Below are 9,226 nucleotides of genomic sequence, written 5' to 3' on the forward strand. Positions count from 1 at the left end.
ACACACACGCACGCACCTCCCAATACCAATGTGGCAAGAGATGGGGACAGAGAGACATCTTGGCTGTAGCTTCCCTCTGCCATGTCTTTGTTTTGCCTCAGGTGAAATCAGAGACTTCAGAACAGAGGTGAAAGGAACTAAAAATCCATAGTTAGTCTCTGATTAATTGAGTCCTTAATAAGGAAAATAAGCCTTCAAGGGGGTAAAAGAAACCCACAGTGACTCCTATTCAATTTGTACATTTTCCTATGATGGTAAGAAAAATATTGTTAAAATTCATTTCTTCAATGAAGCTTCTCGTCAGAGTTTGGTTTTGTACTTTTATGATACACCACATGTTTAACTTTTAGAAACTGCATTCTGGAAGAAACTGCGTGCCAGCGGCTCACTCTGCCGGAGCAGAGTCCATTCCGACAACAATGGCTACAGGACAAAGAAAGCCAGCTGAGACACTGAAGGCAAAGCCTTTGGTCTCCGTGTGGCTCTGGGTTCTTAGTTCCTTCCGTTCTCGCTCCTCGTGGCAACTGAAGCCAGTAGTAAAACAACAGCAAGAGGAAACTCCCTTACATGACACAGCTTCTCGCAAATAATTTGTATATCTGCATGCACAAACTAAAAATGTCAAATCTCTGACTGTAAGTAGAGATTTTGAGCAGTTGGCTGATTTTTTTACATTAAATTTTAAACTTTGGGAGAGGTAGATTTCATCTCCCTTCATCCAGCTCTATCCCCCAACCTCTACTAAGTTCTTAAAAATGTATAGTCCTGTACCCCCGACACAGAGTTGATATCAACACAGTGAAGACAGAATATCCCTGCCTTAGTTATTTTCCTGTTGCTGTGACAAAACAAAACAAAACAAAAAAACACTCTGACAAAAGCAACTTAAAGGAGAAAGGGTTTGCTTTGGCTCACAGTTCCAGGGGGATACAGTCCATGGCAAGGAACACATGCAAAAGACAGGAAATGCATGGTGGCAGGACCAAAGGCTGGCTGCTCACATTGCAGCCAACAAGAATTAGACAGTGGACAGGAAGTGTGGACAAGCTATAAAGTCTCAAGTCCTCCAGCAAGGCTCCACTTCCTAAAGGTTCCACAGCTTTCTCAGTAGCTGGGTACCGAGTGTTTAAAAACACATGGCCCATGGAGACATCACATTCAAACCACAGTTTGAATGTTTCTGGCAGCCACAGTCTGTTTTCCATTACTGTGATTCCAGGGCCACCTATTTTTAGAAACACGTTAGGGACATTTCTCCATTGAACACATACAGGACTAATGACTTTTATAAGGGAAGCCAGGTGTTTATTTATAGCTTCATGTGCTTGGCACTGCCTTGGTTTGCCCTGCCAGAAGACAGTGTGGGGTCCTGAAGTCTAGATTTTTGAGGCATGGACATTACAGCTATTTCTGCCATAAAGTGCCCCTGCCAGAGGCTGACAGCACTTCCTTCCTCTCTTGAGTTGTATGACACACAAAACAGGTGAGAGAGAGTCCATGGTGGCTTCATTTGGGGCTCCTGTGTCCCTGAAGTAGTCAGCAAGGAAGGGTGGGGGGTTCTGGTGAGATGGCTTGGTGGTTAAGAGCACTTGCTGTTCTCAGAGAGGACCTGAATTCTAGCCCCCCGGTATCCGTATGGAGGCTCACAATGTCCTGTAAGTCCAGCTCCAGGGTATCTGGTGTCCTCTTCTGGCATCCGTGGGCACCCACATGCACATGTGCATCCCCTCATGTATATACATAATTAAAAAACAAATTTACGGAAAAGACAGACAAGAGGAGTATTTGTCTTCATCACTGAGCAGGGACCAGCGCCCTCTGTTCATCTCTGCTCTGTGCCCACCTTGACTCTGGGTTGCATCCAGAGCTTCAGAATGCCACAATCTGATTTAGATGGTGCCACTGGAAATGGAAGAGTCTCTGCATGTACAGACAAGCCACTGTGGTAGCAGGCGGATGCCACCATAGGGACTGATTTTAATCAGCTGAGACTCCTAGGTTACCTACCCACTTTGCTATAAAGTTTTGGGGAATCGCTCAATTGTTAGGAAGCCTTAGATTTGATCAGGGACAAGAGACTGTCTAGGAGAGAGCAATTATGAACTGCAAAATACGTCTGGGACATCTTTTTTGAAAGTTTCGTTTCTGACCACATGTGGCGTTACATGCCTTTAATCCCAGCACTCAGAATGTAGTTAGATCTCTGTGAGTTTGGGGCTAGTCTGGTCTACATAATGAGTCCAGGCTAGCCAGGGTTACTTAGTAAGACCTCTCCTCCTCTCCCATGCCTCACACCAAGAAAATAGTGTCATCCCTCCTGCCCGTAATCATATCATAGTAAGCCCCATTCCCTACATCATAAGACGTTCAGAGGCCAAGAGTAATATCATAGCAGCCATGTAGACCCCACACAGGTCCCCAGCACGGCAATAGCAAGCATTTTCTCTGTGCAGTTGAGGGGGTAAAGGCTACTATGAAGTCAGGCTGCAGCAGCCTGGCGGTAAGATCCAGCCTTTCCTTAAAGCCAACATCATAGTTTCTGCAAATGTTGTGCGTCTGTTGTCCTTCCGTGTGATTTTCTGACAGCTGCAGTCAAGTCAAGCTGCTCTCCATAAGTCTCTTGTAGGGGTTGTTTCTGTTCATAGTTCCAAAGGCTTTGCCGAGGTCAAGGCCGGCAGGTGAGGTCTAGCCTGTCTCCTGGCTTCGGAGCTGTGGCAGCAAACATCTCTGAGGCCTTGAGGGACCCTGGCTTTAGTGGGTCCTTACAGCCCCCCATTCCCCACTTCTGACCTCTCGAGTTGAGGCTACCTGGGGAGAGAAGTGATTCTGACCAACAGTTTCCCCTGTGCAAGTCCTAGACACACTTTGCCATGGCCATTTTTAATTTTTAAAGGAGTTACATTTATTTAGGTAGCAGGACAAAAGCCACAGTGTGCACATGGAGGCCGGACAGAGGACAGGTTTTGAGAGTCAGTTCTCCCCTCCCACCATGTGGGTCCTAGCCTTGAGCTGAGAAGGTCCTCGGCCTTAGTGGCAGGCAGCCTTGTTCCCTGAATCATCACATTTCCCTAACCAGCAGTCTGAGACCTATGTGTGGTGTGTGTGTGTGTGTGTGTGGTGTGTGTGTATGTTGTGTGCGTGCATGTGTGTGTGTGTGTTGTGTGGTGTGTGTGTGTGTGTGTGTGTGTGTGTGTGTGTGTGTGTGTGTAGCAGCTGTTACATAGGCAGCTTTGCTCACTGCTCCAGTAGCTCTAAACTCACCCTGAGAAGCTTTATTTTGGAATAATTTTAGATTATGGAGAGTCACGTGGTGTCACGGTTTCTCTGTGCCCTTTGCTCATCCTTTCCCAAGACTGATTGCTTATGGAGTGATTAGCTTTTTCAAAACTAAAGGACAGAATTACGGCGCAGTGAGCTAAACCACAGCCTTACACGGATCTCACCACGTTCTCCACTGGTTCCATCTGTTCTGCTCTAGGATCCAGGCCAGACTACCGGGTTGTACTGAGCCTCTTGATTTTTAACGTGAAAATCGTTCCACCTGCAAACAATCACAGTGTTCTCTTCGTTTCTGAATCTGTATGCATGGGCTTAGTATGTGTATGTATGATGTCTGTGTATTGTGGTATTGAGTATATGTGTGGTGTGTATGTATGGTGTATGAAATGTGTATATATGGTATACTTGTGATATGTATGTATATGATGTGTGTGTGTGTGTGAGGGTGTGTGTGAGTATATGCATGTGAGTGTAATGTGTGTGAGTATGTGTGTATATGTGTGAGTATATGCATGTGTGTGTGAGTATATGCATGTAAGTGTGTGTGTGAGTGTAAGTGTGTGTGTGTGTGTGAATGTAAGAGTGTGTGTGTGTGAGTGAGTGTGTGTGTGTGCGTGCGCGTGGTGAACTGTGCTCTTGCCCCACATGGACTGAACGTTTTCTCTCCCACAGGTTCAGCTTGTTGTTTCTTCCACACACATTATAGCACTGTGGATTCTGCCCATTCCTTTTGATCAGTGTCTGCTCTGTCTTCTCTAGGGAGGCGTCACTCTCCCACGCTCCCTGTCTGCTTTAGGTACAGCCCGTGCTCCCCAGGAAGCCACTGTTAAACATCTCCACTTACAGCATGTCTTGTTTGTGATGCACATTTCTAGAACTGATGATCCTCTGGAACTTGACTATTTGGATTTGTGTATTGCTTTGTCAATTGGGAACATCTTCTAGCCTTCTTCAGTCAACTTAGTCCTTAGCCTTTTCCAGCTTCCAAGACAGAAATCTCTCTCTCTCTCTCTCTCTCTCTCTCTCTCTCTCTCTCTCTCTCTCTCTCTCTCTCTCTCTCTCTCCCTCTCTCTCCTGTATGTGTGTGTGTTTCTGTATATGTGTCTGTCTCTCTCCCTCCCTCTCCTTTCCTCCCTCCCGCCTCTGTGTCTGTGTGTCTGTCTGTCTGTCTGTCTCTGTTTCTGTCTGATCTCATGTCATACCACCACGCTTCCCACACAGAATCCAGAGCATCCATAGTCCCAGCACACATACACTTACACGGCACACCTGACTGTGCTGGACCGTACCCCACCTGCTTTGTCCTTTCTTCTATGGATGTTATATAAGATGTTCTCTTGTTGGCTCTTTTCTCAATTACTGCTAATTCCTTCTCCAGTCAGCTTTCCCTGTTCCCAGGAAACCTCTGGTCTCTCAGGCTAGGTTACATCCGTCTTCTGATGTGTGCTGTGAATGTCTCTTATTTACATCATTGTTCAAATATAAAACCCCAGTGACAATCCCCGTCAGCTTATATATCAGAGGCTTGGTTGTCAGCTCATGGGCTCCAGAGAAGGTGACTGGATCTTAAAAGTCTGTAGCTTCACCAGTGAATGAATCCATGGCAGAAAGGACTGCTAGGCGACAGGTGAGGGGGACCCAGTCACAGAAGGTTGGACACATGTATCTTCCCACTTGCCCTTTCTTGCTATCTCTCAGCCTTCCGCTGGCATGAGGTGAATAGCTCCACTCCATCCTGCTTCTCTACAACATCTGCTTCCCACAACAGGCTCAAAGCAACAGAACTAACTGTGCCGGTCAGTTTTTGTCAACTTAATATAAACTACAGTGATCTGGGAAGAGGGAATTTCAGGTGAGGACTTGTATCCATTAGATTAGCCTATGGGCAAATCTGTAGAGCATTTTTTTTAATTAATGATTGACATGGGGGTGATACCACCCCTGGGAAGGCTGAGCAAGCCAGGGAGAGCAAGCTAGTAGGCAAGGTTTCTCTATAGTGCCTGCTTCAGTTCTTGTGTCAGGCTTCTGTGTGGCTTCCCTAAAGGATAGACCATAAAATGTAAGCCAAAGTAAACCTTCCCTTCTCTAATGAATCAGTCACTGTGCTATTGCTGGGAAGAGATTCCAAGACCACGGCAACCCTCATAAGAGAAGGTATTTAGGGGTTGGGGATTTAGCTCAGTGGTAGAGCGCTTGCCTAGGAAGCGCAAGGCCCTGGGTTCGGTCCCCAGCTCCGAATAAAAGAACCAAAAAAAAAAAAAAAAAAAAAAGAGAGAAGGTATTTAACTGGGGCTGGCTTACAGAGGTTTAGTCCATTTCGTCATGGTGGGAAGCATGGTGGCGCACAGGCAAACATGGTGCTACAGGAGCGCTGCAGCTGAGCGGTCTACGTCTAAGACACTGGGCCTGGCATGAGCTTCTGAAACCCCAAAGCCCCAGTGACACACCTACTCCAACAAGGCCACACCTCCTACTAGTGCCACTCCCTGGTGACCAACCATTCAATTCTGTAAGCCATTCCTATTTACACCACCACACCTATGTTGTTTTGGGTCAGTGTTTTATGACAGCAACAGAAAATCACACTGGGCCATCAACTGACCCAATCCTCTGACTCCATGAGCCAATTTACAATATAGTCTTTTCTGCTGGAGGTTGTTTTTCTCATCGTTTTGGGGACAGTCTCTCGCTGGCTTGGATCTCACCAAGGGAAGCAGAATGGCCAGCCACGGAGCTGCTTGTCGCTAGATCCCAGTACTGGGCTTACAAAGGAAACTGTACTACGTCCAGTTTTATATGTGGGTTCTGGAGATGGAACTCAAGTTCTCATGTTAGATGAAGTCCTTTTACTGACAGTACCTCCTCAGCCGTCAGTGTCACTGAATACCATGTTGGTTTGAATGAAAAAAAAAAAAACCTCCCTGGGTAGAATCAATGTATCTGGGCTGTGCAAGTCCACTGGGCCCATCAGCAAGGATGGCACGCCATGCTGGTGTGGTTAGTAGTTTTACACATCCTGTGAATGATTGTGGGGCTAACAGATATAAAGATATGTTGTGTGATGTCTACCTGATCTAAAAGTTCAAGCTTGCTGCAAAGTTAATTCTCTGTGTCAGTTTGTTTTTGTTACAAGTACTGTAGACTGTCATTCACTCCCTGTGTAGATGCCTGACCTCTTGCCCTTGGGGTCTGTGCTGATCATTTCTGGTTGAACTTCTTGCCTTGGTTCGGGCTGTGATGTGTTCCAGTGGCCTGCTCTGTAACACTGTAACAGCAAAGTAACAGGAATCAGTACACACTTCAATGGTCTCAACCCCCCATTAAAAGACAGAGACTAACAGATTCGATTAGCAAACAGGGTCCATCTCTCTGCTCCATCCAAGAAACACAGCTCACCATCAGAGACAAGGACAGAAATCGCCTTAGAGTGAAAGAGCTGAACATGGCCAGGCGCCAGCTCTGTGAAGGCATCACCTGTGCATGCAATTAGCATATTTGTTTGAGTTCAGCTCAGCTGTGAAGCGTCTTCAAAGAAAATCAGTACCTTTGTGATATATCCAACTCTGGTTTCTTTCTTTCTTTTCTTTTCTAAGGTTTATTTATTTATGTGAGTACACTGTAGCTGTCTTCAGACTGCCAGAAGAGGGCATCAGATTCCATTGCAGATGCTTTGTGAGCCACCATGTGGTTGCTGGGAATTGAACTCAGGACCTCTGGAAGAGCAGTCAGTGCTCGTAACCACGGAGTCATCTAAGCTTCTACAACTAGTATCCACTGTTACTGGCGTTCAGGCACAGGCTACCTGGGAGGTCTGTAAAGCAAGCTGAGTGAGTAGTCCTGAATGATGACATGTACCCTGAGGCCAGCACATTTCCCACACATTGATGCCACAGTCACTGTTGGGGCTGGAAATACACATCAGGAGTAAGCAGTGAGCTGGAGCTAAGGGATTGCTTATTGAAAAGAGCAAAAGGGAGGCTGGTGACAGGCTGTGCAGCCCTGCCCATGGCCCAAGCTAGAGAGGCCTGGACCTTCACAGGTCACCGATTCTAGAGTACTTCAGATCTGAACTGGTCACTGGCACATAAGCCTTACTAGAATCTAGCTCCTTTGCTTTGCCCAGTGAGATTTTCTGCCTACATTTGTTTAGATCTTGTGTTTGGGTTGTATTCTTTTAATTCTGTATTATTTTCAATCCGGTAAAGGAGTTTGGCCCAGTAACTGTAAGCCTAACTGAGCCCAATGCTCTCTGGAGCCAGTGGTGATTTACACAGAGAGAGCAGGAAATGACATGCCTATTCATTCTTTAGTATGAAATTATCAAATATATCTAATATAGAGTGGGATCATGAGATACCATGTTTCTCATAGGTTTGGAACACATCAATCATATTTGACGTATTCTACCTACACCATCGAGATACTTGTACTGCCAGAGTGTTTTAAAGCTAATGTCACATATCAGATCTCATTTTATGCATATAGTGATTTCCTGATGGGAAAAACGGTGTGATACGATCACCACAACACTGTCCTGTTTAGCAGTTTTGAGAATTATTTCAGAGTCTTTCAGAAGCTGCCGGGGGCTGTCTCCCCAGCTACTTGTAAACAGTGGGGAAGTTACTTTACCTTACAATCACACTTCACTGGTTTCTCCAATTTTGAACTGTCATCAGGTTTTCACTCCTCCGAGCAGTGTCCAGGTGGAGGGACCCCTGGACTGTTTGTACTGGAGGACTGATGACTTCCTTTTTTTTCTGGGACCAAACACATTTGATGAACACTCTGTACCCAACCCTGTTATAATGACTTACATCATAGGTTTTGCTGGGCAAAGTTGTGAGGAGTTTGGCAGTAAAGTTTGGTAGTATTCTCTGTTTGAAGTGGCCCTCGTGGGCTTGCATGTTTGACCATATTGTCTACAACTGAGTGCTGTTTGGGACTCCCCTGGGCAGGGTTGGTAGGGCTGGGTCACTAGAGGTGATGGCCTGTCCCTATTCTGGTCCCTTCTGCTTGCTGATTTACTAAGATGGAGGGTTTGCTGTCCCACTGACCACTCCCACTGACCTGCCTGGTGTGGCCTCCCTGGCACAGGGAATTAGATCCCCTGAAACCTTGAACGAAAATAAAGCTTTCTTTCTTTATGCTGCTTCTGTCTAGTATTTTGTCATGCTTTGGGCTTTGTTAAGAATTCACAAATTTTACTTGACCTCGGGACTTGTTTTTAGGTAGCATTTGTTAGCCAGAATACATTCTGGGTGAGGTTGTCTTAGCAAGGAAATGTTGCCTCCGAGTAGCAAAATGGAAATGTTGAACTTCATTTTACTCCCAATTAATAAGGTAATGTTTGTATCCAAATCTAATTACCACAATCAGGTAACATGTGATTTGTTTTCTGGAAACCTACTTGATATTAATGCAGTGTGGTAAGTCATACTGCATGAATGAGTCGTGTGTCAGGATGTTGGGGTTTGATAAGAAATTTATAAAAATAAGAATAGCTAGGCAGAAAGTCCCTTGAATACATTGGGAAAAGGAAAGATGAGGTAGAAATAAGATATGTGGAAGTCAAGGAGGAAGCTCCCAAGACAGCACTGGGTTAGACTGCCCTTTATTTGTGAAAAATTGGCCAAACAAGACTTCAAAATTGTTTAAGCAGTTGCACTGCACAGACATTTTATAGACGTCCTCCTTTCCATGTAGTCTTGGAAATATGTTTATTTCTTAAAAAAATATACACTCTGTTCTAAATAACTCACAAATAAAACCTGGCACATAGCTAGTTTAAGAAGCCATTCAAGGGGTTGGAGATTTAGCTCAGTGGTAGAGCGCTTGCCTAGCAAGCCCAAGGTTCGGTCCTCAGCTCTGAATAAACAAAAACAAAAACAAACAAACAAACAAACAAACAAACTGTCCCCGCCAGCGGGGACCCAGTTATTCAGGGTCC

At 45.4% G+C, this 9,226-nt stretch overlaps 1 protein-coding gene across 1 annotated transcript in view; it reads left to right on the top strand.

Moving 5' to 3' along the window:
- Fgf2 (fibroblast growth factor 2) overlaps positions 1 to 9,226 on the top strand; it is a 54,291-nt gene that overhangs the window by 32,760 nt on the left and 12,305 nt on the right. The gene's annotated exons all lie outside the window — the stretch shown is intronic.

Source organism: Rattus norvegicus, chromosome 2, assembly GCF_021556685.1.
Source record: "Rattus norvegicus strain SHRSP/BbbUtx chromosome 2, alternate assembly SHRSP_T2T, whole genome shotgun sequence".
NCBI classification, from domain to species: Eukaryota; Metazoa; Chordata; class Mammalia; order Rodentia; family Muridae; genus Rattus; species Rattus norvegicus.